This window comes from Tamandua tetradactyla, chromosome 15, assembly GCF_023851605.1.
Source record: "Tamandua tetradactyla isolate mTamTet1 chromosome 15, mTamTet1.pri, whole genome shotgun sequence".
In the NCBI taxonomy this organism is placed as follows: domain Eukaryota; kingdom Metazoa; phylum Chordata; class Mammalia; order Pilosa; family Myrmecophagidae; genus Tamandua; species Tamandua tetradactyla.
In genome coordinates, this window is record NC_135341.1 from 80,689,626 (window position 1) to 80,700,835 (window position 11,210).

The 11,210-nt window shown below is 36.7% G+C and overlaps 1 protein-coding gene across 3 annotated transcripts in view; it reads right to left on the reverse strand.

The window, feature by feature from the left end:
• Nucleotides 1-11,210, reverse strand: part of STAG1 (STAG1 cohesin complex component) — a 496,328-nt gene that overhangs the window by 436,720 nt on the left and 48,398 nt on the right. Inside the window, exon 1 of one of the 3 annotated variants that reach the window (XM_077130205.1) lies at nt 9,295-9,765. The exons of the other annotated variants lie outside the window; for them this stretch is intronic. The gene's annotated coding sequence lies outside the window, so the exon portion shown is untranslated. Of the gene's footprint in view, nt 1-9,294; nt 9,766-11,210 lie in introns of those variants that run through there. 3 annotated transcript variants of the gene reach the window in all.

Here is an 11,210-nt window from a genome sequence, read left to right on the forward strand (position 1 = left end):
TATTCAATACTGTATGTTTGAAACTGTAATCAGATCATCTCCCTGGAAGATATGATCTAGTGAACAGTGGTTGTTAAATTGGATTAGGTGACGACATGTCTCCACTCATTTGGGTGGGTCTTGAGAAGTTTCTGGAGTTCTATAAAAGAGGAAACATTTTGGAGAATGGGAGATCAGAGAGAGCACAACAACATAGCCACGAGAAGCAGAGTCCACCAGCCAGCAACCTTTGGAGATGAAGAACGAAAAGGCCTCCCGGGGAACTTCATGAAACAGGAAGCCAGGAGAAGAAGTTAGCAGATGATGCCGTGTTCACCATGTGCCCTTCCAGATGAGAGAGAAACCTGACTGTGTTCGCCATGTGCCCTTCCACTTGAGAAAGAAACCCTGAACTTCACTGGCCTTCTTGAACCAAGGTATCTTTCCCTGGATGCCTTAGATTGGACATTTCTATAGACTTGCTTTAATTGGGACATTTTCTTGGCCTTAGAACTATAAACTAGCAACTCATTAAATTCCTCTTTTGGGCGGGCCGCGGTGGCTCAGCGGGCAAAGTGCTTGCCTGCTATGCCGGAGGACCTCGGTTCGATTCCCGGCCCCAGCCCATGTAACAAAAAACGGAAAAACAAAGTACAATAAAACAAGAAAATGTTTAAAGATGTTTCCCTTTCTTCCTTCCTTCTATCCTTCTATCCCTCCTTCCTTCTCTCTGTCTTTCCTTTAAAAAAAAAAAAAAAAAAAAAAAAAAAAAATTCCTCTTTTTAAAAGCCATTCTGTTTATGGTATACTGCATTCCGGCAGCTAGCAAACTAGAACAGATCTTGGTACCAGAGAGTGGGGTGCTGCTGTGGTTTGCAATACGAGATATGCTGGAAGGTTTTTTTTTTTTCTTTTCTTTTTATGGTTAAGGGGAAGATTTTGGAGGAGCTGTGAAGAAAATGATGGAGAAGTCCTGGAGTGCTTAAACAGACTGTCGGTGTAAATGGAACCACTGCCAATCTGGACAAAGGGGGACACAAAAGGGACAAATTGGAATTTGCAGAGTGAGAACCATGCAAGCTCAGGTCTGAAGCCAAAAAACCTTGGCCAGGAGAGTGGACCCACCCATATACATAATGAGTCTCCCATTTCGTTGCAGTGGAAGAGCTGTGTCACCTCAGGCCTTAGAAAAGATACAGCATGCTCCCTGGGGACTGTGGAGAGCCTGGTGGCCACCATATGGAGGGGTTGAGCGTGTGCCCCAGAACTGGCAGAAAGCCCAGGTGTGGCCTCGATGCCTGGAGAGAGTGGACCCGAGAAAAAGGTGGTCTCCTCAATGTTCCCAGAGGTTGATTTGGAAAGAGGCAGGCCACTGCATAGGCCCTTGGAAAGGGTGGGACTGCCACTTTATAAAGCTGAAGGATAAATGACTTTAAGACTTTGAAATCCAACGCTGCTTGCCCTGCAGGTTTTCCTTCCAATTTCTCCCTATGGATCCTTGTCCCTCCTTTGCATATTGGCACCACATATCTTGTTTTGAGATTCATAGGTCCACAGCTAGAAAATAATTTTTGCACCTTAATATTGTTTAAGGTGATACGTCTAGTTGCCAAGTTGACAAGGGGTAGACATGTAGTAGTTAGATTCAGTTGTCAACTTGGCCGGGTGAAGGTGCCCAGATCTACTGCTGTGGACATGAGCCAATGGCACGTGAACCTCATCTGTTGCTGATTACATCTGCAGTCAGCTAGGAGGTATGCCTGCTGCAATGAATGATGTTTGCTTTAATTGGCTGGTGCTTAAATGAGAGAGCTTAACGTAGCACAACCCAAGCAGCTCAGCATACCTCATCTTAGCACTCACAGCTCAGCCCAGGCCTTTGGAGATGCAGAAAGAAATCAAAACCCCGGGGAAAGATGTTAGAACCCAGAGACCTGGAAAGAAGGCCAGCAGAGATCACCCTGTGCTTCCCACGTAAGAAAGAACCTCATTTGAAAGTTAGCTGCCTTTCCTCTGAAGAACTAATGAAATAAATCCCCTTTTATTAAAAGCCAATCCATCTCTGGTGTGTTGCATTCCGGCAGCTAGCAAACTAGAACAGATGGTAACTAATCAGCGGGGTTATAAGTAACATAACCATATTGAAGGTGAACATAATTGAAAGGGGATGTATATTGTCGAATACTCCACTGATTAAATCTAAAATTATAAATAAGTTCTTGCACGAACTATTTCAAAGGTTTACTATTGGAGGAAGAGTCAATAGTAGAGGGGTATAGACAGAAAACGAAAACTGCATGCTATGGCCAACAGTTAACAGGAAGACATTAACATCACAGCACTAACAGGAGCAACTAATGGGGGGAGGGGGAACAAGTGATAAGCGGTAGTTTTGATTTGATATTTGGTGATGTTGTATTTCCCAGTTCTTTGCTCTACGGACCAATGAAAACTGTCTAAAATTCAGAGTGTTCCTAACTGTACAACTAAGTGAGGATACTGTAAGACATGGATTGTTTATCTTAGACATTATCCACGATGTTCATTAGATGGAGGGAGCCGAAGGGTACAATAACTGAGAAGTAGAATGGCAAACTGTGATATTTCTATATGATAGAACACGCTCCAGCTACAAAAAGGAAGGATGTTGAGAGAAATGCAATGACCTGAATAAACCTTGGGGACAACGTGCCGTGCAAAATTAGCCAGAAACAAAAGAAAAGATATACTATGCTAACATCTCTTTCAGAAAATACTTTTAAGAAAATTGGAGCCTATATTGTAAGCCCTTATAATAGCCACATAGTATGAAGCTGTAAATATATTTCTAGATTCTCTGACACTGAGCTATATGTGTATCAGCTTTTATTTCCCTGGAACTATGAGTATCTCTGTGACACTTAAGACCAAGAAATGGAATGCTACAGTTCTGAAAGTTAACATAGCTATACAGTAACATTTAAAGTTACTGATGAAGAGATCAGGCCTAAATCAGAGATAAAAACAAAGCCAATCTGGCTGGTACTAAGGTAAATAAGAATACAGGATAAAAGATGACAGTGTATGTACTCTAGAACTTCACTTACTGTATGAGATCAAAGGCAGAGAGGTATTCTGTCTAGAACCTAAATTTTCTGTAATACAATCTAAATCAACCTGTCTGGATAGCTCATTTAAAAAACCCAAACTCCTGGAGCCCAAAAAGGGAACGAGGCCTTGTAATTCTGTATAGCTCAATGTAATAACTGGACATACCTCAGACTATGGTGGGGTGATAATTTAAAAATATTAGCAGATCTCAAGCTTCAGTTAGACATTGCTACCTATTATAACTTGCCAAACCCCAACGAAAACCATTCCTGCCAATCCTAAAGAACACCTAGGAAAATATTTAAGATTCTACAAAGGTTCCATGCACTAGAGTAACTTTCCAGAAACCTACAACCTCCACATGGATCCCTGGACCAGATAAGTCTTGAAACCTAGAGGGGCCAGCCTCTCTAGAACATAAACTACTTCCATCCCCCTGTCCCATATTATCGACAGCCCCTTCCAACATGAAAGTTAGTATGGGCATGGCCCAAATACCCCTCAAGAGTGGGAGAAAGATCAAAAGTGATGGTGAAGTTACACAGAGAAAGTAGGATTTAACAATGAGTAGGACTACTGAATTATTGTATTGATGTATCTTTTAGTCTCCAGTATTTTAGAGCAGCTAAAAGTAAAAGCCTAAAATTGTGGAATTGTAACTCATACCAAACCTCTGAAATCTGTCCTACAACTAACTGTTATGACGTATTTTGAAATGCATTGCCTTTTTGTATATATATTTCCCATAGGAAAAAAAAGTCTATTGTGATGATTATACATATATATATATATATATATATATATATATTTTTTTTTTTCCCCTAAGAGATTCCAATGTTCTGGAGCAGCTAGAAGGAAAATCTGAGATGATGGTATAAGAGCCCATGACAAACTCTGGGATCTGTCCTGTAACTATTTGTTGAAGAATGTTTTGAAAATCATTGCTTTTTTCTCTGCTTTTTTATATTATATTATACAATTTTAAAAGTTCAAATAAAAAGGATTGATAAAGGGCAGGCCACAGTGGCTGAGCAGGCAGAGTTCTTGCCTGCCCTGCTGGAGACCCGGGTTCAATTCTCAGCTCATGCTAAAAGAAAAAAAGGAAAAAAGGAAAAAAAAAAAAGGATTGGTAGAGTCCCTTCTGTGTAAGAAGGGAAAAAATATATAGAGAGAGAACTATTAAACTTGCCATCTGGGAAGCCCTGGGTACCCTCTCAACCACTGGGGACTCCCAAGAAAATAGACCAAGCCCTTCATATTGAGATTTGCCCTTACGAAACTTATTTCTGTAGTGAAGAAGCTAAGACTACCTATAGTGAGGCCTAAGTATTGCTTCCAAGACGCCTCTGCTGAATCATTATTTCTTTTTTTGGAGGAGCTAGAAGAAAAAATCTGAAATAGTGGAACAGTAACTCATAACAAACTCTGAAATCTGTTCTGTAACTACCTTTTGAAGTATACTTTGAGAATTATTGATATTTCTTTCTTTTCTTTGTATATGTTTCACAATTTTAAAAAAATTTTTTAAAAAAACCCACAAGGAAGTATCAATTCACACCCACAAGAATGGCTATTACTGAAAAATAAAAAATGACAAGTGTTGGAGAGGATGCTGAGAAATATCAAAGCTACTTCACTGGTGGTGGGATATGGTGAAGCTGTTTTTAAAACAGTTTACCAGTTAAACAGAGAATTACCATATGACCCAGCAATCCCATTTCTTGATATATACACAAAAGAATTGAATGCAGGGACTAGAATTGATACTTACATACTGATTTCACAGCATTATTCTCTACTGTCAAGAGATGGAAGCAACCCAATAGTCCATCAACAGATGAATGGATAAGCAAAATGTGGTATATATAGTAAATACAATGGAATATTATTCAGCTGTAAAAAATGGCGTACTTATACCCGCAACAATATGGTTGAATCCTGAAGATTTCTTATCGAATGGAAGAAGCCAGACAAAAACAGACAAGTATTGTGTGATCTCACTGATATGAAATAAATAGAATAGGCAAATGCACAGAGTCAGAAAATACAATACAGGCTAAAAGGGGCTGGGGCAGGGTTAGGAAACAGGGACTCACTGCTTAATTGGTATAGACATGGGGGGCATGGGATGATGGAAAAGTTTTGCTAATGGATGGTGGTAATGGCAGCGTATTATCTTGAATGTAATGAACAGTACTAAACTAAATATCTGAATGAGATTAAAAGGGAAAATTGTAGTTGTATTTATGCTTGTTACTATAATAAATTTAAAAAAAAACATAGGACTATATGACCCCACTGATCCCTATTGTAAATGATGGACTCATAGTTAATACAATTATTAAAATGTTCTTTCATAAACTGTAACAACTGTACCACACCTAATGCAAGGTTTTAATAATAAGTTGGTATATGGGAACTCTGTATTCTATGCACGATTTTTCTGTAAATCTACAATTTCTCTATTAAAAAATAAAATAAAAGAATAACATGTTTGAATGTGCTTAAACGGAAAAATTATTGGTTTATATGTTACTATACTATAGTAAGAATTTTAAAACCAAAAAGAGTTTAAGGCAGAGTGAACCCTAATGTAAACAATGGAGTATAGTTAACAGTACAATATCCTTTCATCAAAGTGTGGGAATTCTTTATTGTGTGTATGATTTTTTGTAAACGTACATTACTCTAATTTAAAAATATGTAGATATAAAGAAAAATAAAAACTTATTCCTAACTACCATTTTGTTCCTAATCCACCCACCCAAGGGTGCCCATTTGACATGGTCCAACCACTGATACATGAAGACTGCTTCTGCATTTTGATACAGTCATTTCCCTTCATTTTTACTTCCAATGCCTGGAACCATACTAATCATATACAAGCATGAAGGGGAGACCAAGAAAGTTATTGAGATACCTGTCCTGATAATAATGGGGCAGGAAATTAAGTATCAGCAGTCATGTGACTCTGCTTATTAAATTAAAAAAAAAAATGAAGCCCTATTTTACGTAGCCATTGCAGTCTGGTTTTCAATTATCTAATGTCAAACTCAATCCTAACTGATAGAACTGCTATCTTTTTTTTTAAGTGAGATATAATTCATGTAGCATAGAAGTCACTCTTTGAATTGTACAATTCAACAGTTTTTAGTGTATTCTCTAGGATTTACAACATCACCACAATCTAATTCCAGAGCATTTTTACCACCCAAAAAGTAAACCTTTACCCGTTGGCGCTCATATCCATTTTTCCCTATCCACAGTCCCTGGAAAACACTAATCTATTTCTATTTCTCTGGATTTGCCTATTCTGAACATTTCTTGTGAGTGGTATCATACCCTATGTAAACTTTTCAGTCTGGCTTCTGTAAGCACAATGTTTTGAAGAGTCATCCGTATTGTGGCACAAATAAGTACTACATTCTTTTGTACGGCTGAATAATATTCTATTGCAAAAAAAAAGTCACAATTTGTTTATCCATTCATCAGCTGATCACTGGAGAAGAGAGAAATATGTAAAATTCAACAGCTTTTTGTTCTGGAGAAATAATTTTAGAAATGGAAGAAAGATTTAAATGTTCTATTTACAGCAGTAACCAGAGAATACTTTAGAATGAATTCACTAAGATGGCACTAATAAGAAGACACTAAACATGCTTATTAAAAGGCATAAATGCTTACCTAATTTAATTTGTATGGTCAGTTTAGTTGAACATGATAAATCTAGAATAGGGCATGAGATTTTGTTTATTTGTCCAGGTTAGTGTGATGCCCAATACATTCAGAGTAATTTTGGCAGTGAATAAAGAACTATTTGCCAAGTCCCTTTGAGGCACTAAGGAGAAAGGAGGAAATGTTTGACTTTCTCATCTGAAGATCTTCTGGTATTTGCACAAGCAGTGGCAATAACCAAATCAACAGTCTGAGCCCTTGATCTTGGGGTTTGCCTCTATGAAACTTATTCCTACAAAGGATAGGATAAGACTACTTATAATTATGTCTAAGAGTCACCCCCAGAGAACCTCTTTCGTTGCTCAGATGTTGACTCTCTAAGCCAACTTGGCAGGTGAACTTTACTCCCCTTCCCACTACATGGGACATGACTCCTAGGGGTGTGGACTCCTAGGGGTGCAATCTCCCATGTGGGACAGAATTCCCAGATGAGCTGGGAATGACCATCAAGGGATTGAGAAAGCCTTCTTGACAAAAAGGGAGAAGAGAGAAATGAGACAAAGTTTTAGTGGCTGAGAGATTACAAAAAGAGTTGGGAAGTTATCCTGGAAGTTATTCTTAAACATTATATAGATATACCTTTTTAGTTTATGGTGTACAGGACTGGCTGGAGGAAAATACATGAAGCTGTTGAACTATGTTTCAGAAACTTTGATTCTTGAAGACAACTGTATAATTTCACAGCTTGTACAATATGACTGTGAATTGTGAAAACCTTGTGTCTGATGTTCCTTTTATCCAGGGAATGGACAAATGACTAAAAATAATAAGGATAAAAAAATAGGGTGGATAAAGAGTAAAAAAATGGGGTAGATTGAAATACTAGCGGTTAATGAGAGGGAGGGGTAAGGGATATGAGATGTATGAGTTTTACCTTTTTTCTTTTAATTTCTTTTTCTGGAATGATATAAACACTCTAAAAATGATCATGGTGATGAATACCCAACTATATAATGATACTGTGAGCCACTGATTGTATACTACATATGGACAATAAAACTGTTTTTTTAAAAAAGTGCTGGTAACATCCTAGAAGCAAAACTGGATGCCCTCACATGTTATACAACACACAAAATCAAACTCAAGATGAATATAAATCATAAAAAGAAAAACAAGTAATAAAAATCCTGTAGGAAAAGAATATGGGAACCATCTTATTCACATCTCACAGGCAGAACCTGTAGAACAATTCATATCAAAAGCAGTAAGTTTTTTTACCTGAAGAAAAAATAAAAACATCTTCAACACAATGAAAAAGCACTAATGTTTCTAGTAATTGTAATGACCTCTTACAATTTGACAAGGACAAACAAATGAAAAAAGAACAATCACAAAAGAGCAAAACCAAATCACAACAAACATAAGTAAGATTCTCAAACTCACTAGTACTCAAGGAAACTGAAATTAAAACTATCAAGGGAGCATAACTTACACCTATTGAGCTGGCAAAATTTTTTACAAAATTAGAGCACTATTCCTGGCAGAGATGTAGGGGAAAGGGAACTCTTACAAACTGCCAGTGGAAAATTTTTATGGAAAGCAATTTGGCAACATCTACTGAAATAAAAGAAAATTATGAAAATCCTTCAACCTAGCAACAACTCTGCTGCTTGGAATCTATTCCATATAAGTAGAATTAAAAGTATCACTAAATAAAGACCAAAAACGAAGAAGATGACATACTCAATGATACAACATTGTTTAAAATGGCAAATAACTACAAATGGAATACATTTCCATAAATAAGGAGTTGGTTGAATTCTATATAACTCCCCAAGAAATCTTCATAACACAGTCATCAAAAAAATGAATTACTTGTATCTAATTAGATGGTAATCCGTAACTTAGGTGGGAGATTTCCCTCAGGTATAATTAGTGAAAACAGCAAATTGCAAAAAAGTTTATATGAAGATCTTTTTTTTTTTTTTTGAAATAAAAAGAATAAAAAGCCTAGATATATATGGGGAATAAAAAAATCTGTAAACGATTACATGAGCAGAAAGGAAAATACTACATAATATTAAACTGATTACATAATAATGAGGGGTGCGATCAGAAAGGAAAGCTCAGAGGGAAACAAAAAAGAATGGCATTGAGAGATAAATTTCCATTTGTAAGTAAAATTGTTTAGAAATATATTTTTAAATTTTAAGCAGATATGTCAAGATATGAACTGCATCCACAAATGAAAGAACTGCGTTTGTATATAAGAAAAACTAAACTGGTGGTAAAAATACAAATATGAAACAAAAAAACTGGTGGTAAAAATAGAAACATGAAATATCAATATCAATTGGATTTCAATGAAAAAAGTATAATCATTTAGTTGTTACAGTATAGCTTTGAGTAAAATTTTATGTCAATCTCAGAATTACAATTCAGGACGCTACCACCAATGACAATTTATCTATACTATACCTACAAAAGATTCATCTTTTATACTATAACTGAAAACGGTTATCAAACAATCATCAATATTTAATTACATACTTCAAATGAGCAGTTTTCACAACTGAAATTAAGCTCTTCAGTTAAATAACATCTACCTGTAGACTTAGGAGAACAAATACTGCCTTAATTCAGGCATAATCCAAATTAGGCTGTACAGAACCATGATGTCATAAACAAGCACTGCATACCAGCCCATACAAGCCCTAAATCTATAAAACAAATACAGCACTCGTCATTTACTAAAGACTGCCATTATAGGGCGGGCCACGGTGGCTCAGCAGGTAGGAATGTTCGCCTGCGATTCCAGAGGACCTGGGTTCGATTCCCGGTGCCTGCCCATGTTTAAAAAAAAAAAAAGACTGCCATTATATAAAAGAACAAAACATAACTTTATTTTTAAAATGTTTCAAGATGGAAAAGTACACCAAAAATCATAAAATATTGCTAAAAGAGATTAGAGATTTAACTGAGAAATAAGAAAACATCTCAATTTTTTAAAATGGTCAAAATCTGAACAGACACATCACCAAAGAAGGTATATGAATGGCAAATGAGCACATGAAAAGATGTTCAAAAACATTAATCATTAGGAAAATGAAAATTAAAACTATAACAAGATACTGCTATGAAAATAATGGAATGGCTAAAATTAAAAATACTGACAATACCAACCGCTGACAAGGATGTTAATAAACTGGACTCAATTCTTTTACAGCAATAGGAATGAGAATCACACAAATACTTTGGAAAAGTCTGTCAATTCCTTATTAAGTTAAACATATACTTGTCATATGATCTAGCCATTCCACTCCCAGGTTACTTACCAAGAAAACAGAAAGTATGTCCATACAAAGACCTGTACTTAGATATCTATGGCAGTTTTATTTGTAATAGCCAAAACCTGGAAACAACACAAACACCCATCAACAGATAAATTCTGACATAACCACTGTTCTTGCTTGCTAGCTGCAGGAATGCAACACACCAGAAATGGACTTGATTTTAATAAAAGGGGAATTAGAGATGGATTGGATTTTAATAAAAGGGGAATTATTTAGTTGACGTATAGTTCTTCAGAGAAAAGGCAGTTAACTTTCAACTGAGGTTCTTTCTTACGTGGGAAGGCACAGGGTGATCTCTGCTGGCCTTTTCTCCAGGCCTCTGGGTTCTAACATCTTTCCCCACAGTGATTCCTTTCTGCTTCTCCAAAGGCCTGGGCTGAGCTGCAAGTACTGAGATGGAGGGTACACTGAGCTGCTTGGGCTGTGCTAGTTAAACTCTCTCATTTAAGCACCAGCCAACTAAATCAAACATCATTCATTGCAGCAGGCATGCCTCCTAGCCAACAGCAGATGTAATCAGCAACAGATGAGGTTCACACGCCATTGGCTCATGTCCACATAAACAGATCTAGGTACCTTTACCTGGCCAACTGGCACCTTCACCTGGACAACCGAATCTAACTACCACAACCACACAATGCAATAATACTCCGCAATAAAAGGAATGAATATTGATACACTCAACAAATGGATGAATTCCAAAATAATTAGACTGAATGAAAGAAGCGCGGGGGGGGGGGAGTACATACTGTATCACTACCTTTATTTAAAACCGTAGAAAACACAAATTTATCTATAGTGAAAGAAAGTCAGTCAATGGTTTCTTGGGGATGGAAGGATTGCAAAGGGGAATGAGGAAACTTTTGGAGACAATAGGTTTGTTCACCAACTTGATTTTGGTGATGATTTCACCACAAGTGTTTACATATATTTCAAAAGTTATCAAATTGTACACTTAAAATAGGTTCAGTTTATCATCTGCTAAAGATAGTTTTCAATAAAAAGTCTCACTGTATTTGTCAATCTTTAAGAACATCTACTAATCCCACCAGTGTCACTTACATTAGAGAACGATAACATATATCACAAACAACTAAAAATCTGTTACTGCCT